General features: G+C 44.3%; 1 long non-coding RNA gene across 1 annotated transcript in view; it reads right to left on the bottom strand.

Moving 5' to 3' along the window:
* Positions 1–3274: 3274 nt before the first annotated feature.
* LOC120434900 overlaps positions 3275–24310 on the bottom strand; it is a 43754-nt gene continuing 22718 nt past the window's right edge. The window contains exons 2-3 of the long non-coding RNA XR_005609423.1: positions 4003–4059; positions 3275–3331 (exon numbers count right to left, since the gene is read on the bottom strand). This is a non-coding gene — a long non-coding RNA (uncharacterized LOC120434900). The remainder of the gene's footprint in view (positions 3332–4002; positions 4060–24310) is intronic.

Genomic DNA, 24310 nt, shown 5'->3' with positions numbered 1-24310 from the left:
CCCATACTGTGGCTGCTCGGACATCCAGCCTGCCTTGTGCAGTGCCATAGCTGCAGCTAGAAAGCGACAAAAAAGACCACGTGTGATTCAAAAAGTGAACATTAGCGTTAAAAAAGAAATAGACTCGACAGAAAATGAGGGAACTTTTCCTCTCTCCTCTTTCTGTGCTTCACTGTTGGTTCTTGATTCCACCTCCAGTCACAGGTGCCTCCAAACAGAACTGGAAGCATGTAATCCGCCCAAATCCAGCCTCTTCCGAGGAGTGTAAAACCAGGAATGTTCTGTGGGGGTCACTGGATTAGACAGAATTCATGGTGGTAGCTTGGCTTGAGAAGAGGAATTAGAGGAGTCGGGGAAAAAGAGAGAGGAGACTGAACTGGTTTTGTATTAAAATGAGCTTACCAGGTGGTCTCCCTCCCAAAAGTGGACACAGTGTGTCAAGTAATCTGAAAAGCCCCCAGTGTTTGTTGCTCATTGGCCAGAGGCCTGGTAAAAAGAGAGCGCGGGGGACTGAGAGAAAGCGACAGAAAGAGGGGGGGCTGGCTAGGGAGGTGGCACTGATGTAGCCATTGAGGCCTCAGTGAAATGTCTGTCAGGCTTGGTTTACCACAATCACAGCAGTGATTAGGGCCCTTTTGATGACAGGTTTAGTTTTCTGTCCATTGGCAAGAAAGTGCGAATGGACAAGAGGAGGGTGGGGAGCGGGGGAGCAGGGTTGGGTTGCATAGGGAGACTTTGGGGTGGGAGTTTACGCACTGTTGCAGGAAAATGGGAGGGGTGGAGATGGGAGGGGGAGGGGGGGTGTATATTAATGTCTTGCACCAGGGAGCTCCTACGTAATTTCCCAGCAGGTCGTGGGGTCAGGTTTGTATTTAGTTAGTGGTAATGATCTCGTTAGGGATCTGAATGGACCACCGTCTAAGCCCATTGAGGATAGCGAGTGTGCTCCCCCATCCCCCACCCCTGCCTGCCTTGTGTGGGCTTACACAGCCCGTGAACTGTGATTAATGGACTTCCAGGGCTTAATAACTTGCAAAACAGTATTAAACAAGGGAGGCCCCAGGACAATCGGAGAGGGTACCCAGGCGGAGTAGGAGGTGGCTGTAAACAGTGCCCGGCAACAATTGCAATGCATGGAATTAACTGAGATGGGCCACTCACAATGCTACAGCTGGCTAGTGGCAGGGAGCCAGGCCTGGGAGAAAGCTTCACTGGTGCTTCCAGGTGGCCCGGACCAGGCCTGGCCTTTTCAGTTTTGTAAGTGTTAAAAAATAGAAGGGGAGAAAGGATACATTTGAGATGGGAAGACAGTGAGAGGAAGCCATTGAGCAGAGACAAGAAAGAGATTAAAGAGCACAGAGAGTGATAAGCAGATAATGGGGGGGTACATTCAATAGAACAAGTAATCCTTGACATGCAAGCACAAATATGAAGCCTTTTGTCTCTTGTGTGTAATTCAAGCCAGGATGTGTAAAGTGGCAACGCAACAATGGCCATCCACATAAACAAGTACACAGACACAGATAAAACACACTCGTCTGTTCAAACGCACACAAACACACACATTTCATCACCGGCTCCCGCCCCGCACCAACTTCCCACATCTCCTGGATGTCTTATATTCCTTTTTTCCCACCCTTGTGCCCTCTTGTCTGCAAACAAATGATCCCAGCATGGAATCGTGAGTACTGATGTGTAGAGACCACCCTCCACTCTGCCACAGAGCTTCTCTTTTTCTCCCTGAGTATTAGTGTGCAGTTTATGCCGGTGTAATGTACCTCAGATTTGTAAATATAAGCAAAGGGGCCCACTTGTGCTGAGGCAAAAAGCACTTTTTAATGGAGCTGGGAACTGCATTTGTTTCTCAGCTGAGTGGATGTGCAGTTAGTGACAAATAAAATTAAATCAGGGAATTCTCAGTTATAGTCACATTTCCAAAGAAATTTTAAATACAATTCAAAGAAATATTCTCTTATTCCAAAACACGTGTGGACGTATGTCTGAAATGAACAGCAGAGATAGCACTGTTGATACAAACATGTCAGTGTGATTTTATTGCAGAACACAGATATTGGCACGAAACAGCAAAATTGCACAGTGTGTGTTCAATTATAGGCAATTATGAAACGATTTGGAAAGCATTTGATTAAAACATGAACAGGTAGTTTCTCCCATCACGAGACATGTGAGATAAATGTTTGTGCCGAACACGACATAGCGACTGTTTTTATTCTTTAATCTGTTAAAAATACATTCGGTAAATGATTCCCATGGAAAACAAGGAGAAAACAGTTTTAGCATGTTTGTCTAATGTTACGAAAGGAACAAACATGAACATTTGCATGTAATAAAAAAGAAAAAAAGCGCCACACAAAGGAGGCTTAGCCGTTTCTGCTGTTTGACATTCTCTCCAGTTTGTTTGGTTTTTCTCGACAGCATCTCATCCAAATGAGTGACACCGGGGTCATCCTAATCTGCTTTTCTAGCAGATCAGAGATGAGTTGGACAAAGGCTCACTTTGCCATTCATTCTAGTATAGAAGTCCAATATGTCTCCAAAATATTTGCCCAAACCCTTTACTTAATCAGCTGATGAGAGGTTATTCAGCACCCCAGTCTGATGCTCCATCCTCCACTTCTCTGATGTGTGTGTGCGTGTTCGTAAGATTAATGTAAGAAAGAGAAAAAACCCCCACTTAGGAGCAATTCTACTGAAAGCTCACGGCAGAAACTATCTTACAAAAATGAAATAATCAGGTTTGAGTTCTTAACCAAAGCAATTATGTGGAGGGAAAAATATTTGATCTGCTCTTATTGCACTTTGAGGTCCATTCACATGCAGTAATGACATTTAATATATGTGTGTGGGAATACATACTGTTGCATTATCTCTCTATCTCCCTCTCTGTCCTCACAGCTGTCGCCCGAATAACCCCCACCCCACTCGCCCTCACTTGCATCAGGGTGTGGGTGCAGTGGGGGCCTTGGCCCCGATGAGGCCGAGAAGGGAGCCACTGCTGCGCTAAGCCTCTGGCTCCCTGCTCCCTCCCCACCTCCTCACATCATGAATAATGCATCAGAGAAATACATTTATCTTTTAATAGCCCCGGCCCCCTGGCTGAGACCGTTCAGTCTGGCCCAAACCGCCACAGCACAGGGCTCCCCCCTCCCATGCCACAGCACCCCACCCATGATTGTCTCTGCTCCTTTTGAAGTTGGGCACTTCTTAGTGTCCTAGAGATGGGTAATCAGGCTTGATTTTGGAAGGGTCAGGCCATCTTTTGAAGGGGCGGTCATCTTCAAGTTCAACCGAGGAGGGCCGCGCACATGCTCTGTGTAAGAATTACTGTAATTTTATTACACGCATACACGGCCCAGTGCGGAATTACATAGAAAGAAAAACAGAAACAGATGGAGAACAAGGTGGTTGTGACACGAATATTTTACAAGGATTGTGTAAGAAGGCACTCGAGCGCTCGCTATCTGTAAGGTAAATATAAAGTGTTTGCCTTTTTTGCTTTAAAGTTGCTGCAGGAGAGCAGACACTGACGTAGCCGCCCTGAAAGAACATTTTTTACGTGTTTCTAGCATTTTTTATAGTGCACCAAATCCTAAAACCCATCACTCGAAGAAGGACAGATTTATTTTACGACACAATTTTGTATATTTTCCCTTTATTTTATTTTGTTTTAAAAAATTAAAAGGAATTGAACCAAAAAGAAAACTTGCACCTATTAGCCTCTGATTAACCTAATACATTCTCCATATTAACAGGCAGAAATCTCCTGTCTATGAAATAAAGACAGCATCCACATGTGTCGTCACACTATTTTAAATAAGATTTCAAATCGTCGAGGCCCTGGTGCTGGTGCACCGTAATGCGGGAATAGCGCCGTCCTTCTTGTTTAATCAGGATCAGGAGGATTTCGATCCAGCCTCCTTGCCCGCATTGCTTATACATGTGTACGTGTGGACTCTGGGGAAGGAAAGTGTAGCTGGTTACCTTAACCCTCTGTTTGTCTGTGATGATTTAAGGCTCAAACAGCTCTCACTGTGACACCTGCGGGAACAGATACCCGAGAGGGTTTAATTTCACACTCTATTTGTTACAATGAGAAGATAGCTTACAAAAGAATTTTTCACAGTATAATCAGTTAGTTTTGGTTTATAGTGCATTGTGTGGAGCAAGTGTATTAAGTCTGTGTACCCACCGGTGTGGTTTTTACCCAGAATATGAATGTACTTTTATTTTTAATTTTTTAATTTAAATGTCTCCATAACTGACAGTTTCATTTTAAAAAATAAATAATTATGAAGCAGGCTTTAGTGAAGTCCAAAAAACAATTTGCAGTTATTTCAAAAAAGATTTGTAACATTTCCCAGAATTTTTTTTTTAAGGAAATAATCTTTATTATTAAAATATAATAACATTTTACAAATGCCATACTCACATTCAATGAAACAGCATGTCAACAACACCCTGATACATTTTAGTGATTCGGATCTTTCATATCACTAACTTGTGGTCAGATTATCACATAACTGAAAAATACAGGGAACAAAACGCACTCGAGAAACACTGAAGCTGACATCACTTTTTCAGCCAACAATAACAAGTTCAAGCACACACTTCTTCCCAACATGCCCCCTCCTCGCCCTCTCCCAACACACACACACACACACACACACAGTAAAACCTAAATCTCTTTTCTCCATACCCACACACACACACACACACCACCAAACCCCTCTTACCCACCACTCCCCTGCACCCAAAGCCTTCAAGCAGCCCTGGGCTTGTGTAGTCATGCGTCAGTTGCCCGGCACTGGGGATGAGGCCTCGCTAGCCGTGGCTGTAGCTGGGTCCTAGCCAGCAACTCCTCAGCTCCCTGCTCTGCTCTATGGAAGGCAGAGAAGCTGAAAGCACCATTTATCATCACTTGTGTGGGCAGCATCACCACGGCAACGCTCAGGCTGGCAAATGCCACTGCTGTGAATACTAATGAGGCTCTTGGCAGGCCTGTGTTGGCGTAAATGGGGCCAGGGTTGTACTCTGTGTGAGTGTGTGTTTGTGTGTGCATGCGTGTGAGCGAGTGCTGGGCTCTAGGAGGGCTACAGTAGAGGTAAACAGTCCAAAGGAAATCAATTAAGTGTTTCCACAGTGTTTGGCAAGAGCTCTAATCTTCAGCACCACATTTTAAAATAAGGGCGAAATCTGCCTTTAATACCTCCTCTGCCTTCTGCATGACAATAAACAAGCAGGCGACAATAAACAGCCGAGCACAGCCGAGCTTGACTAAGTCCTCCGGTCTCTACTTTGAGAAAACACAAGTGAAGTCATTATTCCCGAGTTCTTTCTTCCCGTGCAGTATGTCTTTTCTTAAAGCTGAACATTAAAAACAGTAATTATTCCCTCGCCGTTTCATATTTTACACTATTTATTAGTGAAACAATCGCCACTGACTTAAAGTTGGAAAGCCAGTGTAATGAAGTATCAGCAGTGCATTGACATGAACTGGAGCATACCTGCCTGTCTGCCACTGACACTGGCTGTTAGTTTGAGCTGGGCCTCCACCTGTCAGAGAAGCGCCCTCTCTCCGCTTCACTCTGACTCTCATGTTAGAGTGACGCTGGGAATAAATTGGACTGGAGCATGCCTGCTTGGCTCTTTATTGATTCAGGCACTTTGATTGAGCGGGGATCTAATCAATTCTTCAGTGGTAGTGAGACGCCAGAGTAAAATTATTCTTAGGCAAACCCTTCAAACGACTTGTCATTAATTTGCCTCTTTACTGGCACTTGTTTGCTGGGAACGAGATGCGTTTTGGGCTTTCTCCGTCTATTAGCGGGGTTGTGCTCCTGGGATTTTCATGGGCTGCTAAGCTTGGGGCGGGAGGGAAAGAGAGAATGTGTGTGTGTTTGTGTTTTGTGCACAAATCTGTTTACGCATATGTGAACTAGAGGTGATTGGGCACACTATGCTTGCTCATCCTTACAGAGTGACTTATTAGTGCTAATTGGGAAGGACAGTTCAAACAAGCACAGAGGAGTGGTTGTCACACAAGCGTGACAAGAGTGTAGAGAGGCAGGCAGTGCTGGGTGCTCTTCTCAGCTTCAGCCCTCCCTTTTCCCAAAGCCAGCCCCCCCTGCCACCGCCCCCAATACCCCCAGTCATCCCTGGCCCCCGGCCTGGCCACGAAGAGTGGACACAGAGTGGGCTCTTTGTCCGGACACAGCCATTAGCAGTCAGCGGACTTCAGAAATGTGAGCGGGACAAGGCAGTGGACAGAGGAGCAGACAGAAACACGGCTGTCTGAGACACTTAGGAAGTCAACAGCTGACGGAAGGGCCACACAAAGGAGGAGCTGCTGAAGCATGGGGAGCGTGATCAGCATAGAATATAGACCTCCCTCCCTTCACCCGTGGACTTTGCGCCAAGCAAGTGCACACACACTACATGCAACCACATTACACGCATAAACATGTCTGATCTGCTTGTGAGGAAGGCACACACACACACACACACACACAGAACTGCGCACAGACGTGACTGTGATACATCAGCGCCTCCATTAGCTGGTGCAGAAGATGCGCTGACATCACATGATAAGAAAGGCATTCTCTTTGCCCTGAACCCTCTAGTTAATGATGAATCAACTGGTGGTGCATCGACATTAAGACCTCTTCCTGGAAAATGCTCCATACTGTTATTTAGAGCTTTTTTTTTTTGCTGAAAGATGCTAATTCCAATGATTATTTAGTACCATAATAGCTGCAATTATATTCTGCACAAACTGATATAAGGTATAAGCACCAATTAGTAACTGGTCATTATCTTAAGCATTTGGTTCAGGGAGAGTGAAGTAATAGGCAACCATTCAGTAACCCTTGCTCAGAAAAATGGCTGCATAGTGCCTCAGTAATTAGTGGAGCTTGTTTTGCCTTTAGTCTTGAAAGTGGGTTGTATTTCCAGTAACCTGCATTACTGCTTATTGCTCGCAGTCATATTTTGCGATTATAGAGACAGGCATGCTATTAATGGGTAGCATGAGGACAGTGCCACATTTAATTATTCTCTCTTTGGTCATGGCAAGAGGGCATTTTCAATAAAAAAAACAACATTTTTCTGGCTTTTTTAAATTTTACTTTTTCAAAAATGAACACATGTGCAATGAAACCAAACATTTGTGTGTTGATGGTTAAAAAAAAAAAAAAAGTCAAATAAGCCAAATTTTTATGCAGATGTGGTGGTGCCCAGAGGAAAAAGGGGGATTTCATGACAATAATAATGGAAATTTCAGCACTATGTGAAAAAAAGCACTGTATGTAATGGTGATGGCCTGAGCTCTGTGCAGTGTGTGTGTGTGTGTGTGCGCTCTCAAAGCTATGGCAGCGAGGATCACAAGAGCAGTATCAAAGCACTTGGTCACCATGCGAAATGTCTTCTCGCAGCAGGAGGTTGTGGGATTGTTGTCGGCATTCCAACTCTCTTTGAATGTCAGCCTCACTAACAGGGCAGTTGGCCTACATGGCACTGCTGACAACATAGCTACACTTTCAACTTTTATTCTTTAATTTTTTCCCCCATTTTTCTTTTTTGTTGTTGCTGTGCCTGGCACAGCGCCTCTCAGTGGCAAAGAAGATGACAGACGCGAGAAATGCTCTGACGCACTTTTACTTCATCCCCACGTGTATGCGAACATGTGTTAAGGTGAGCGTCGGGTCAGCGTGCATTATTTAAAGCGGCGTATGCCATGAAACTTTTTGTTCACGGTGACACGCACAGGACTTATGGAACATGGAGCCCAACATGCTGCTGAGCATCGGGGACAGCTGAGCACAACAGCTTTGGACATAAATCTAGGCCACCCCAACAAACTGCTCCGCTTAATAGATGTTTAACTAAACCCCCTCATTTGAAACAGTTTGACCCCAGTTCGCTAAAACACAATGCGAGAACTCCCCGAGGATTAGGCCCTGACCTCACAGGGAATGGAGGGAATGGCCCACACTGGTTATAAAGGAGGCTGCCATTGTGCTGTCCAGGCATGGGGGAGGACAGTGTGAGGGAGATACATGCCAGTGGGTGGAGATAGCCTTGTTGTAACGACATCTTGATGGAGCATCTTTCCCACCCACCAGAGCAGCACCAGCTCTGTATGTATTTTAATGAGGCTTTGTGTCTGCCCACATATAGCCCCTCTACTGACAGGGAACGTGTTAGCAACATGCTCACCCTTTGTCACGACACCCAATCATATAATCGACTGGCTGTCTAGATTTATTCTCTTGACACTGTGTGTGTGTCCATATGGGAGGGAGGTAAAGAGTACGTGACCTTTTGCAGACAGTGCACGGCATAGTTGGCATGGGCTGTAAAGCTGCTGGGGCGAACTACAAAACCCATGGAGCTTTAGTGAGCTCCCTGTATGTGTCCGCGCAGGCATGGCGGAGCTTAAATAAAAAACTTCAAACTTTAACAAATCCACAGTTTACAAGGGTCACCGCGATGACAAAAGTACTTTGCAAAATGCTTGTCGTGAAGATGAATTTGCCTTTCATATTGTAGGATCAAAATAATAATTTTTACTTTTGAAGCACTGTCTTTTCATACCAAAGTGCCTCTATTGAGAAAACGGTGAATGCGGGGTAATTTTATTTTCTTAAGCGGGGATATGGCAGGGCTGGGGAATCCAATTGTGTGCCAGGATGCAATTCACATTTTATTTTCTTAGTTACTGACCTTGATCGGGGGAACTGCAGGGTCAGAGCCTCTCCAGTCTCTATTGTGGGCTCAAATAGAATGTTAATGAATTGGCGCACTGAATATTAAAACGCAGACCCGCTTTCAGCACCCAGTCAGACTGCTGCGGCATGTTGAGTGCTTTGGCGGCTAGACATGCAGTCTGCCTTGCCTTGCTCAGAGTCTGCTGCTGACTGAAGAAAAGGTGGGTGGGAATACCGAGGCTGATTCTTTTCTTTCCCCCCCAGCCCGGTCTCACCGATCAGCAGAGGGAGGGAGAAGGTATACATGTGTGTTGGTATGGATAGCCCACAACTGGGTGCTCTGTGGCCCTTAAGATTTTTCTTGCAGAGGACAATGGCTGATTTAGGGTGCACCCTGGTCCTTCTCACCGGCCCCGGAAGTGCTTCATTTTGTTCGCGGGACAGCTGCACGGCTCTGTTCATCTTCCCTCGCCTTCTGATTGGCCTGGCATGCTCGACAAGGGCACGAGTACTGATTGTTTCACAGAGAACCTGGCATGCTCTCAGTTGGGAGGATTGTTTATTGGGGGGGAAAGGCAGCACAAAATCAACAAAGAGAGCCAGGAGCCAACAGTGGCTCTGAGAACATCCAGGGACAGTCTTCAAAGGAAACAAGCATCTATACAGCAGCTCCAAGCCACCGTGAAATATTACAAATGGCGACAGAATACTCATCTCTCTAGTGCCACCTTTCTAGTCAAGTATTAACCCCCGCTAAGCAGGAAGGAGCCACATGACATCAGCGGCCAACGAAGCACAGATCACAAGCAGAAGAGTATAAACATTAATTATTACATAAGCAGCCACCATGTTGGAGCTTTCCAGTTTGCTGCCCGTGTTGATTTTTATGGTTCATCTTGTTGAGGACATTTATCAATAAATGTTCCGAGCCATGACGACGACGGGGTAATTTAAAATCAAAGGCACACCGAGACCAAACGGACTCACTGACACGTGCTGCGATTTGAATAAATCTAATTATTCGTTTGCGGCTGCAGTTACAACTGCGTCTATTTACTCAGCCTATTAAAACGAAGCAGCATATTTAATGTCACCTAACTGAAAAGTTGAGCTGAGTTTCACCTTGCATTTGGTATCTAAATGGAAAAAAGAGGTTATCCTTTTTGAGTTCAGCTGAATAGAACAGATCCCAGAATTCATTTAGCCATGCCTATTTCTCTTTCACGGCCCTGCGCTGAGTCCCTCTATACAAGGATGAGTGAGTTGTGGCCTCGCGCTAGCCTCCATCTCCCTGAAAGAGGAAAGGGAGAAAAGGCAGCAAGTAAACAAAAACGCATCTTGGAGTTGCTTTTCCTTGCCTCTCCATCCTACTCATTTTGAAGCAGCTGTGCAAAGAATGTCAAAAATTCAGAGTGTCCTCTTTTTATATACCTTTCTGTCAAGTATTTCTTTTTTCCCTCAGGTTCAGATGGAAACCAATGTCTGATGACACATCTGAGGTACTCTAAAACGACCCGGAGAGAAAGGGAGAGCAAGAGAAGTTGAAAAAAACCCCACGGTTGTGTATTCGAGCTCGTCTGCGGGTTTCAGTCGGTGCACGTACCTAGCCGGGCGTGAGTGTGTGCGTGCGTGCGCGACACGCGCCATCTGAAGATGGTGCAGATGTCCACGCTGTGGCTCTGCTCTCGCACACTGTTCAACATGCCTCAAAAAGAAGGGATTTTCCCTCTTTGTTTCAAATTTCACAGGCTGTCCAAATGGGCACAGGCGTGTTTCCAAAATAAATAAATAAGTGGATGTATCAGTGGCCAACATCTGCAGATTATGATTAGCATTTGGAAATTGCGTCCTTGAATGAGATTTGGATGTCGACTGTCAGTCTTCCTTTATGAGTGCGACTCCTATTCTGGGGAACTAGAGGGTACCGCTTTGTCCTTAAATTGGCTACAATTTGGAGGGAGAAAGAAATCCTCTTCTCTCTCTTCCCCTCTGCCCGTTATGATGTGCTGTCTGAACAAGAAAGAGACACTATTAATTGTGTTGAATATGAATAGCTGTATTTGGTTAAACAGTTTCAAAGGAAATTGGCCCAAAGGAACTTCTTTTCCTCTTCTTCCCCCTACTGTCTGTCCCTGCTTTTTCTTCTCTCTTTATCAAGATTTTTTCTTCCCTCTCTAATTTTACACTGAGCGAGCTGGCTGCTTTAGTGCGGCTGCATTATCTTATGTATTCAGCTTTCAGCTCCTCTCCCTCTCCCGATGAGGCGAGGCTTAATTGGGCTCTGGCTTTAAAGTCTGTAGAGCTCTCCACTTGCTCATAGAAACACATTCAGGGGCTGCTCATTCACTTCGAGTATGTGTTAGATGTACAAATATTATTTACTTTTATACTCCAAATCAAAAGGCGCACACTTCCTGCCTCTCTACACACAGTCCGTGCAGGAGAATTCACAGTTCAATTCACTTCAGGGTATTTTCCCCTTCTTCGTGAGCCGCGCTACTAGAATGTGCTGCTGCTTCACAACAAAAGTATTATTTAAAAGGACTGTTTCATTACAATGTAATGGCATTGTTGATAAGAACAGCGCTTTTAAAAGACAATAATTATTACACTGCCTTGCGGTGCTTGGCAAAGAAAATGGAGAAGCTTCCGCATTTCAATTTTAACACGAAAAAAAAAAGTAACAAAAAAGAAACTGTACCTGCCGACATCTGTTTACTGCAACAGATGCAAAAATGTGCTTTTCACTGCCACCCAAAATTTCTTTACAAATTTGAATAAATTCCTAAAACAATCCAAAAATATTAATTGAGAAATCCGGTGAGCAACAGACCAAATTATTCCTAAATGATTATACGGTCAAAAAACCCACACAAGTAAATAAATAGACACAGGTGGCAAAAGTGGAAAATTAAGGCTTCGCCTCTTGGAGATCAGGCAAAGAGAATAGCTTTGTACAGCCACTCCTGCATTCCTCACACCTAAACAACCTCAGCAATTAGCTGCACCATTAGAGCCTGGAGAAGGGAAAAGGAGCTGTTAAGAGAGACATGCTGGAAAGAGGAGGGGAGAGAGAGAGAGAGAGAAACTTGGCGGTTCTTGTTCTACACTGAGCCGCGGCGCTGTTACATGAAGTGTGGCGGTGTCGCGCGGCATCGAAGCCGAGGCCTTTTCGGGCGGGAGCTGATGAACTGCAGATGAACAATTTCACACTTCCCTTAGACCTGAGCTTACATACAAACTCCTCCTCATTAGTTTTTGTCACTTGCTCGTGTGCCAGGCACAGGAATAAATGAGACCACTATCAGCTGCCGCCTTGATAAGCTGCCTTATCTCATTAGGTTCCACATCAAAGTTAATCAGAGATGGGAATAGTAATTGGCCGACTAGACAATGCCACAGATCATGGGGCTTTTGTAGTGTATGTCATCTCCAAAACATCAGCAGGCTGGGGCTGGAAGATAGGGTGCATCTGCTGGAGAGAGAAGGAAAGAGGAGTGCGTGCAGGGGGTGCGGGGTGGGAGCGAGAGCTGGGAGTGAGTGTGCATGATGAGGAGCAGGGGGTGGGAGAGACTGCGAGAGAGAGAGGGGATGAGAGGGGAAAGGAGTAATGGCAGAGGCATAACAAGCAAGCTGCTCAGAATTAATGAGCTTACTCAATAAGAAAAGAATAACCAATCAGTGTGTGTTGGGCAAATATAATTTGGGAATAATTGCTTGATTGCTTTTCTATAGTAGGCTGATTTGACCACACACAAGAACTGAGAATTAAGATGTCAAGACAAGAATTAATTTGGCAAGCGAGGGCACACAAATGTTCCTCTCGCTCCCCACTCAGACGGCTTGGAAGGCAGCAGAGCCGCGAGTTGGAGCGCACTAATGATGAAAACACAGTGGTAGATTGCGTATTCATTTCCCTGTCTCTATTTTACATAAAGAGAGCCATGGCTAATGCCACAGATGTTGGGATATCATACAAAAAAAAAAACCTGTGCGTATGCTAACACATTTAATTGGCATTTTTGCATATTCCACTCCATTGTTGATAGCTAGTTGCAGCTGATTGTTCAGTTTGTGTCCTCACTGATTTCAGTGGGTTTTTTTGGAGGGGTAACTGTCTGTGGATAGTAATTGGTGCATTTTGATGCTTCCCATCCCCAAACAGCGCTTATTTCTGAAGTCTTCTCTCCTCTCTCGATCGCCAATTCATGAAGGCTTAGAGTGAGTCTTTCATTACTCGCTACCTGCTTTGAGAAATCAGTGTCAACCTCACTCACACACACTTGTGTAAGAGGCAATGAGGAAATGTTTTTGTCCTCTAACAAAGTGCCGGTGGTCAGAGTAACACATTAGAGAATAACCGACAGGACTGCGGTTAGGAGAAGAGCAAAATAACACCCACCCTAGGACCCTAATGGCCAGCTGCACCCTGCTAATGATACATACGCGTGCACGTGTGCGCACGCACACACACACACAAGCACCGAAGCTCTGTTTCCATTACAGGGTACTGTATACCGTCTCCCAATGTACACAAGGCAGGAGTTTATTAATAGTAATCACGAGGCATGATGCAGGATAGAATACAATATTAGTGCCACATTTGGAATGGATTCAGCCCAGCCCCATTCAATTTAGATTTGAATAAGAAATGTATCCCAACCTGACCACATGCATATGAATCGCCACATATATTTGCTCCCACATGTGTCTGGTACTTAGTTCCAATTAGGCTGAAAACACTGCTGCTGTGACGGAGGCTGCTCACACCGTCTCAGTTATCACTTCTCTGCAGGTTCCGCAGCTAAGGCTATTCATTTTCAAATGCGTGTGTGTGTGTGTGTGTGTGTCAGGGTGTCAGGGAGTGTATGTCCGTGTGCTTGTGTGCATTGACATTATTTGAGCAGTGAGGTAAGTAAAGGGAATAAATAAGCAGGCAGAGGTCCTGTCATGATGATGTTATTGCCGCCCTGGGTTTGCCTGCGGCATTATGAGGACAGGCACGCTGCCATATCCCTCACTGTCACATGCACACACACTTCCACAGACACACACATGCCTGCGTGCTGGGGATCTAGGGCACATGCTCTAGGTAAATTTGCTTTGATCCGCATTGCACCTAATTGAGTCGCAGGCAACGTCTCTATTCCCACATCAAGGAATTTGAAAATGTTAGATTATTTCACTTGGGGATTAAACCTAATTTTCGTGTGTTACGCATTAACCTATTAGGCTGGTTCATCTGCATTGCTAATGCCCCGGTGCAGACAGCTGTCACTACCCTGGAAAAAAAAACATGATCGTGCAATCCTTGAATGAGTGATCCCTGCGATGATTAGTGGCAGTGAACTTCGCTGAGCCCAAGCGATAAGGCTGCAAAATTCCCAAGTTGCCAATAGCTCCGAAAATTATCAGACTGTAGGCAAAGGAGAAATTGTGCCTTCCGGCTCAGGGGCTTCAATCCAGGGTTTGCCCAGATTGACATTATTTAAAGCTATGGAAATGGGCTCTGGCTATCTGGAGGATTGCTAAAATAAGAAATTTTCTGGCAACATTTATGAATACGCTGACAGGAGAGGATAGGGACATAAAATATATAAATATATATATATATATATATATATATATATATATATATATATATATATATATATATATATATATCTTTATATATATGCTGTGCACATTCTCGAAAAAGCAATTTTAGGGTAATTTCATGATTTTATGATCTAATCTTGGTAAATAAATAAACAGATATGTGTGGAGCAAAAACCCATATGGCTGTAATATTCTTAAAGGACCTCAGCAATCTTTACTGAGAAGCTACTTTAGCAGGAATCACCGTGTACTCTGCGTGTAGACCAAGTGCATTGTCTTCTAACCTGATGCAGCAGAAATGGAAACAAAATCCCTTCAATCGCCTCCTGTTGTTTAGCCCGAGACATACTGGCAATGCAACATCTGTGCGATACATAGAAAATGCATTATATATTTGTTGGTTAGTAAAACAATTGCGTGTTTTTTGTAGATTCAGCTTTAGTGACTGCTGTGATGATACAAAGTAGTGGACCTCCGTCGTGGACAAACAGAATGACTGCTGGCACATCAGCTCTTTTCAACATGCACAAGCACTAGTGAACTGCCGTTTTGCATAGCTTAACACAATTGCGCACACCGATTGAGAAAAGCCCATTTTTGTGTGGGAGAATATGTTGTACGCGTCTGTATGCACGAGCGCAACACCTCAGTCTTCGAGTGTGCACGTGTCTGCGGATGGATGAGGGTGTTATCATCACCTGTGAAAATGTGCGCTGGGTGTGGGGTGGAACTCTGCCCCTGAGTGCCAATTCAAATGAACACAAACATCAATCGCTGGCCAGCCCCTCATGTTTCCAACCTTGGTGGGTGACACTGCCACGCATATGCTCCACCCACGATGCATCTGTGGCGTTTTAATGACAAGCAGATTATTAATCCTGTCTGCCTGTTTACTGGGTTTTTATTTTTTTAATTACCTGTTTTCACTTTTGCTTAAGCGCTATGCAAATTGAGGCATATGCATGTGTGTGTACGTGTGAGTCTCAGGGCTGTGTGAATGCAGTACTGGACACTTCAGCTTGGCTAATGGATACAACTTCATTGGATATGGTCATTATCACAGATGCTCAAGAGTGATGTGACCTCACATTATCACAATAGATCCCGTACTGTTCTCATCCACTGTCTAATTATGTATGGGTGCTGGGCGCAGTCCACTGTACTCACAATACCCATCTTGCCAAGGCTGAATAGGTTTTATCTGTTTTTGTGCGGTTAGTAAATTTTTTTCCTTTAGATGTAAAATCAGCCTAAATACTGTAGCTCATTGTAACAGGTACAATGTAAAAACAACGACAGTCTAGTCAGGATAAACGGTGGTGCGGCGCTAACTCTGCACACTGCCCATCGGTAACCCGGCGGCTGCAGCCTGAATGTGGGGAGTCGTGGAGCACAAAGGCTAATCAATGTCAGGGTGGAAGCGGAGAATCCCTTGGCCCACCCTATTTGACTTAACTGCTCCGTTTGTGCTCCTACTGATCCTGTGGTCTTTGTGTACATTGTAATGAGTGCTGACATAATCCTGCGGATTTTCCTGGAGGCCAAACCTTTGCCACCCCCATCGGGCCTGGGGTTTCTCCTCCGATCAGGAGGGCTGCCAGAGGGGGGAAAGACAGAACCACAATGCCCCCCGACCCCCATGAGATACTTACATTTAGGGATGGTTTGAAGCTCTCTGTGACTGAGCTAGTAACCCATTTTAATCCTATTAACACTAGCCAACAAAAGCTAAATCTGCTGCAGGACAGGCAAGGCTGGGGCATGGAGGCTGGGCTGTGGATTGAAAATGGGGGCTGAGGGAGATATTGTGGGAGTATAAAAATTGTGCAGTAAAGGGAATAAAAAGATGCTGAACTGAAAAGCTTGCCCTTAAGGGCGCTTCTTTTTTTCATAGGAAAAGAGATGCGAAAATAGGGAACAAAGAACAAGGAGAAGAACATAAGGAAATGACACAGAACCTCGTGAACAAAAAGACCCTTTGTGCCAAATCAGCCTCAAAGAGGTGGGCCACCAATAACTGCTGGCAAATGTACACAAGGTTAACGCATTCAGCAAACATCCATCTTGAAGCTTGAAGGACATGTTTCTGACAGACCGGGGTAATAAATGTACAGCAAAGCGCCACGCAGGAAGCTGAGGCCGGCGTCTTGTGGCTGCTGGTACCTCGAGGTCGAGAAACAAAGACCAGGGAGCTCTCAATGCACTTTTGTTTTGGGTGCATAGTGGGGCAAAGAGGCCAAGTATGCTGGTGGTCCTTGCCCTAGCCCCAACAGACAGGGAAGGGTTTTACACAACTAGTGTGGCAGCTTAAAACTCCCCATTGTAAGAAACAAGAGGGGAGTGACAGGACCCATACAGACAGAAAGTGTTCTTTTTAACCAAACAGGGCAGGATATGACTCTTTAAGGGGCAACAGGGTGAATGAACAATAACTTCCATGGAGAATGAAACCCAGTGCAAGCCACACTGACACTGCCATTACTCTCTAGGTGTCGTCAGCACTGTGCTTTATGCCTGGACATACTGTATTCCCTCGCCTCTTGCCCTTCTTCTCTCTCCCAATCCACAGCTCCTTCTCCTGCCTCTGCGTCGCTCATAACCATATCAATTTGTATTAATAGTGGCTTCATCCAGCAGTAAAAGCTATATATATGATTATAATTGTCACTGTGGGGTCTAAGTGACGAGGTGCGATATGCCATTACAGCTGCACGGGGTAGTCTTTGACATGGGTCATTACAGACAGAAGCCTTAACCAGAGATGCGACAGGCCATGAACCAAAACTCTAGGGGAACAGCGGGCACCCGTGTTCATGGCTCCAACATCATTATTTAGACACATCAACACAGAAAACCCTTTCCCAGCGGAGTATCTCCAGTGTGTCCTGGGAAGTGTGCATAATGAGTGAAGTGAGACATGGGATTGGCTGACTGGTTGAGACAGACAGTGAACTCCTGTGAACCTCTTGTGAGGTCTGCCCTTCACACTTCCCAGGGCGAAGTCCTTTAAAGTATTCTAAGATCCTTCTCTGAGAAGGACCGCGCTTGTATACATTTATGTATGGGTCTGACCTTTCCTATAACGAGTTCACATCATAACCACTGACCTAAAATCAATTCGACAAAATGTTCTCAACAAAATGAACCACAAGTGAAAAAAGGAAGTGTGGAAAAGAAAAGAGGGGCGAGAGAATCGCACAGTGAGAAACCACATCAGAGGGTGACTAATGCTGTTCACGCGTAAAGTACCGTTTTACAACATGTTAGCTGGCAGCTAACTGAATAACAGCTTATCAGCGATCTTTGATATTGAAAATAGTTTTTATAAAGATCCTCATAAGTAAAAATAGGACAGCAACCTCTCTGCAACTTGGAAAAATCTGTGGTTGTCCGATGAATGCATTGAACTCTTCGACATTTGGCAGGTAGCTATGATGACCCAGAGGCTGAACATGCAACACTCTGAACTCTGCAGGGTGACTCCACAGGTCGCCTGCCTGGAAAAAACTGCAGTCTGACTCGTGCTGATATATCAGTCTCTGCCCACCAACCAGCATCGTCAGTTTGACACTGAGTTACATTCGATTTAACTTAAATTTACTTGAAGTGATTTTATTCGCCACCTTACGTGGTGTTAAAACTACACTTAAGTGTAAAAATGCTCCGAACTCAAGCGATGAACCAGTGAACCAACTTAGCAAAGAACCCATTTTAAATGGTGTCTTTATGTTCTGTCACAAAAACATTCTTTAGCTGAGTCTATGAAAATGAGATAACACAGTTTGACATACATAACATAGTATTTTTACATCAACAGCTCAGCCTGATATGTAACAGCTACTTAAAAAAATCTGAAAAAACTGGACAAACAACCTACATTCAATTTTATTTATATTACAATTAGAATTGACACCAACAACAAAGAAAAAAAAAAAAACTGTCTACAGCAGATGAACAGGCTCTTGAGCTGATTCATCTACTGTTCACTGAAGCTTCATCAGAGATGGTCGCAGTGGAAGGACGGCTGTCAAGAAGCTGTTCTTAAGGAAGGAAAACAGGCAGAAAATGCTGCGGTATGCCAAAGTACACAAGAACAGTGGCCACAGGCATGCTTATGGTCAGGAGGACAGGTGGCAGGTACAACAGTGAGTGTATTCAGCCACCTGTAAAGCACAGTGGAGGTTTTGTTGTAGTTTTGGGGCTGCATTTCAGCCGGTGGTGTTGGAGGTCTTGTCAAAATGAATATGCAAAGTTTTGAGAGGATTTGGTTCACCATGCAGTTCCATCAGGAAAGCATCTGATTGGCAGCGGCTTCATTTGTCAGCACGACAGTGATCCCAAACGCACGTCCAATGCAGTAAAAGCATACCTGGATAGGAAACCACACAGTGAAGCAGTCATGGATCGCTCTCCTGTCTGGACCTTAACATTAATGAAGCAGTGTGGGATCATCAAAAGGAACCAAAATTCAAAGAAGAGTTTTGAATATAACTGAAGAGGCCTGGAGAAAACTGCCTAAGATTTCATTCTGTGATGAAGAATAAAGGCGGTGATACCAAATATTGTCTTTCAAGCTTGTTAGAATCGTACAAATTGTCTGTTAGCTCACTGTCTTTTCATATATGTGAGCACGTGTTTCAATAAATGGCTGGACCACACTTTCTGAGCAAAATGTAAGGTGGCCGAAGACTTTTGCACACCACTGTATAGAAAAACATCTTCAACACTGGTTGAGCTCTGCTCTTGCAAAAACAACCCAGCAAAGCAGTTTGCAGAATTTGACATTTCTCTACACGAACTCTTTTTTTGACGAGCATCTCCGTCGGAGTTGAATTAGACTAAACAAGAGTTATATTTTTACTCTCAACTCTAACCCTGAAAAGCTAGCACTTTAGATCTGACTGTGCATCAGAAATAAAAAACAAACAGTCAAATAATTTACATGCTGAAATAAATAACACATTTTGAAAACTAGGATTCAATAATTGAGATGTTGACTGCGATAAAACATTTGATCTTTACCTTGAAACGCTGAAATAGCTTTCTCTTTGGCTCAGAATAAAACTCCACAAATCACTACATACGTTCAAAAATATTTACCAATCAAAGTTGGAGACTTTTAACACATCTGCACTGTTGTACGTATAATAATCTCAGTAAGCAAAAATGTGGTTGAAATCAAATGTGTGCGTTCACGCCTGTTTGTGAGGTGGAGAATAAATACCTGCTGTGGCACAGTGTGAATACCTTGACATCCTTGCGCGCCCTGTTCACAATAGAAGGAACCAACCTGCCAGTTCAGACTGCAAATTCAACCAGGCAAAGTGGGCTTGGAGGAATTGCATGGCTATATTGGATATGGCCTCCTGGCTACAGGTATATGATAAGCACTTATCTATTTGCACTAACTGAGCACGTGCATTCACAGGCTTCCTTCCCTTCTGCTCGAGCGGGTCTTCCTTGTACACCAATGCACACGCGCACAAACGCGGTGCAAATGTTTACGTCGCAGAAATAATATCTCCATACAATGGAAAGAAAAGCAGCAAAATAAGTAGACGCCCACCCTGCTCCTCACCCGGGTTCATCCTTCTCATAATTAGCTCTCTTGTGCCGTTGTGTGCCGCACACAGCCGCCACAAAACAAGTGCTTCACGGGAGGAGGTATTTATCAACATTTCCATTTACTGTGTACTAAAAGGACATAAGCAGCACATTCTCCTCAGTTCATGGACAAACTCTTTTAATTCAGCGAGGAAGCGAGCGAGTTTTCAGCACACGCAGCTAGACAAGCATATCGCAAATAGTGCCAGGCAGGCAGATAGGGGCTCATAACAAGTGATCATCAGTAATTTTCAAAAGTACTGAGTTCCGCCACGAACGTCGCTCAGCAGGTCAGAAAGTGTACTTGACAGGAAATATGCATACTGAGTGGATCCTACTCCCCTGCTTTTCATTTGCATTGTGTATTGATTTTTTTGGTCCCATTTAATACAATATTATGTGTGGGTCTACGGCGGCTTTTAGGTGTCTCTGGAGTGGACCGGTTCCATTGGAGGCTTAATGATAATTGCAGCTGGTAGAGGCAAGCTCAGGCAGATTTCATTGCAGGGCCATCAGAGCCCTCTCGCCCACCTCTGCTTCCATTCCCATACCCTCTCCTTATGTTCCACGCGCACACACAAATCGACACACGCGCGCAAATTCGCACGGGAAACGTTGCAGGACGAAGGAATTCATCAAGGGAGAGAAAGCACATGTTGATGACTTTTGTTTAAAGCAATCAGTCCCATTGTTATCATTAAGAACTGGCCATTTACAGTTTGAGGGAGGTGCTCAAAACCCTTTAGCTTGCTTCTGTTTTTCTACCGATAATCTTTTCTAGCGGCAGCCTACTACGCATACGCTGATATTATTAGAGAGCCGTCAGCTGCTGCAGTGCAAATCACCTCTCTCCTCCTCCCAAGAGACCCTGATTAATGTCATTATTGTTATACAATCGGTCACAATGTGGCTTCCTTTGAGAAAAATAAAGTCAAATATGTAACTCCCTAATAACACGATACTTATCGCCGCGCTGGCTTATAAAACTGTTAAACCATGACACCAAAACACACAAATCATATTAAGATCCCGGTCACGCTCCCCAGCTCTCTCTTTTCACACACCCACACCGGGGTTAGAGATTATTAAACTGTCACAGACAGTGGGAGTGATAAGCGGCTATTTGGTCTACAAATTAGGCATAATTAAGGAGACATGTTGCCAAACAGCGATGCAGATATCTTCATCTGGCCCAAATATGACAGGACCCTACGCCTGGATTTACAGAGACGAATGGAGCTGGGGAAGAAGTCCCGTGGCAGGGAGCAGATAGCGATGCCTGCACGCTTTAAGTCTTTCAGCCGTTCTGTGTCTCTGTGGCTTAAAGGAAGCCGATCCAAAGTTGTATATCCAGGGAGGAGCCCGGCGGAGTCGATGACGGCCTTCTTTTTTTTAAGGGCTTAATGCTCATCCCTTGTTTATATCTACAGGCACCAACAGACATGCACAAACATTAATGAGATTAAGAGGAAGCGCTGTGCAATATTTATTAGGCTCGACAAACACTTCTGGGCTTTAGTGTGCTGGGAACGGGGCTCTCTCCAGGGGCTTCCGCTGGCACAGGCTGCCCAGGCAGGAGAGGCAGATGTCGCCAATTGCCAAGAGGATCTGCCTGCCTGCCACCCTCAAGATTGCTGCTCCACTTCTCCACGCAACTTTAAAATACACTTGTATGTGTGTATGTGTGCGTTTGCATCTCCGCCTGCGCCCGATAAATTCCCTCCCTCCTTCCCGCTCCTCTTCATTTCACAAGTTACCGCCTCTCTAATTTTTATTTTCTCTGTGACCGCTCTTATAACTTAAAAATGCTAATGTGTGGATTGTTGTGATCATTGATGAGGACCTCTTTGTATTGTGTGTTAACCTCCATTAGGCAGGATTACAGGGACAGAGGCACACACTGGCATTTGGTCAGTGTCACTGTGACAGCACTTGCTGCTGGAATGCCCGACTGTCACAGTCGGCTTTATCGCTGGGCTTTCTCTCCTCCGAGTGTGGACTAATAAGCCTAGAAATTACAATTGCCTCCCTGCTGAATCCCTGATAGGCGGAAATAATGATATCAGTGCCCTGCTAATCTTCTTGGCTTGCCGCTTGGCATCAGCCTATTGAGGCACCTGTCATACTTACGTCTGATGAGATGAATTTAATCTTTCTGTCCGTAATGACAATAGGGGGCATTTTAATGTTATGGATGATATTTGTCAGGGTTCTGTCTTAGTGCCTTTTTTCTTTCCCCAACCCTCCTCATTTTCTCGCACGTAGGCTATTGAGACATTCTGTCAAGGTATCAGGACACTTGGACATTAGCTAAACACAGATAGACTTTCTTAATTTTCTCATTTCATAAGGAAAAAAAACAAGGCGCGATAGTGGTGCCGTTTTTGAATTTAAATAGATAACACGTAAAAGGTTTCTCAGAGTAATAGGATGTTAAAGTACTGGCTGGGCTAAGCAGACGTACCCAGACTTCTGTCGAGAAAATATTTTATTTTCTTCCTTGTTAGCGTCTTCCCCATTGCTACCGGGTCATTCAGTGCTCAACAGTGTCCTTCAAATCATCATAATCCGAAGGACGATGTTCAGCATTCTCACAATAGCAACGCTTTTTTTTAAAAAATACGAGGGATGCGTATCAATATGAAGGCATTCATGCTTCTTCTAGTTATTATTGACGTCCTCTTTGGACAAACAGGGAGCTTCTGAGAAGACTGCAATTTATTCTCTGCCTGTTGTTCACCGCCCAAAACCACAAAACCATTGTTGTGACACAGCGGGGTCACATGACAATGACCTGTTTGGTGCAAAAAGAACCTAAAAGCGAGAATTTAGCTAAGTGTTTTGGAGAGTCCAAGAGTGGAGATATTACTGACTCCATTTACAGATGAGTGCTTACATATAATGTGAGCTGCTTAACTATTCCTGCAACACCTGAAAAATGTCACCATTACTTTTGCTTTGGCTCACCAATAGGAGATTTACTTCAGAGTTAAAGAGAAGGACAATCACAGTGGTGGTGTCATCATAAAGGTCAAATGAAACTTTAATTATTTCTTAAATTTTAAATATCCATTCTCAATCATCTGTGTAAAACTCTCATATGCAGAATGTGAGATCTGTTTCATCAGGTAATATTATTATCCATTAAGGCCAAAGGTTGACTACATTTTGCAGAAATGCTTTAAAAGATCCAGCTGCTTTACACCCGAGCTAAAAATTAAACTCTTGAACCAAAGTAGTAAGAAATTAGTGTAGTAACATTAAAGGTAAAAGTTCCTCATCAAAAAGACACGTAGCCTGTTTCATGGTGCGATTACAACAATCTGAGGTGTTGTTGTTGTGTTGAAGCTATTAGACTTCAGTCTTTTTGTTGACTCTGTGTAATACCAAAGAACGAGCGGTGAAAGCCTGAAGCAGCTGAAGAACAACACCACGTGTTTGGTATGAAAGCACCACCAGGCTGCCTCATGTGACGTAAAGACATGCCACAGATTTGTGCTGTTATGAGATAATTGCAGAAGTATGTGGTGTATTTGTAGTGCAGCGACAAAGGTAATGGCTTTTGTTTACCTTTAAAAGAATGACTACATTGCTCATTCTGCTGAATCAACAGTGGCATCTTACGAATGTATTAAAGTAACACCTCTAAAAGCAAAGTTGCACATGGCCACAAAGGATCTCTGTGCCCTGTTCCTGAATGTGCTTCACTGTGTTCAGCTAATGCAGGCAAATGTTTGGCACCCCCCCTCCCCACCGCCACCACCAAGAATCACACGAGCGCACACACATCTCAAGCTGCAGGAGGATCGATTGTCGTCATAGAAACTCTGTCATTAGATAAATGACTGCTTCCCCGAGCTGTCAGATTAACTTTGACAGAACAATCAACACTATGTTATTTATGCCTGGCTGACAAAGAATCGTTTTGGCTTGGCGAGAACCGAACAATCCCACTGTGTCCCTAGTTGTCCTATTCACTAAAGTACGCCACGACAAGGGTTGAGTTATGGAACATTGGACTTCCTTTACTGCCTGTTTATAGGCCAAGATTTGAATCACTCTCCTATGTAGTGGAAATAAACCCTTGGCTATTCACTGGCAACTTCTTGAAATGTACTTCCTGTCAAGCTGACAGTTGATGTTTGACATTAAGCAAAAAGAGAAAACAAATGCTATCCCAGGCACAAAATAACAACAACCGATACCTTTTTTCAATCCTATGCTGCCAGTATCAGCAGGAAAAACACAGCAGATGTATATTAATATAAAGCATATATACAGAAGATGTTTGAAGAACAGCGGGGGCGACGATAATTATCATTACGACTTGATGCGCCTGGCATCAACAGCATTTGTTCCGGCAAGTTAGGGCACAGGATTAT

This window comes from Oreochromis aureus, linkage group 19, assembly GCF_013358895.1.
Source record: "Oreochromis aureus strain Israel breed Guangdong linkage group 19, ZZ_aureus, whole genome shotgun sequence".
Classification (NCBI taxonomy): domain Eukaryota; kingdom Metazoa; phylum Chordata; class Actinopteri; order Cichliformes; family Cichlidae; genus Oreochromis; species Oreochromis aureus.
The sequence above is the reverse complement of the archived record's forward strand: the minus strand, read 5'-3'. Positions and strand labels throughout refer to the sequence as shown.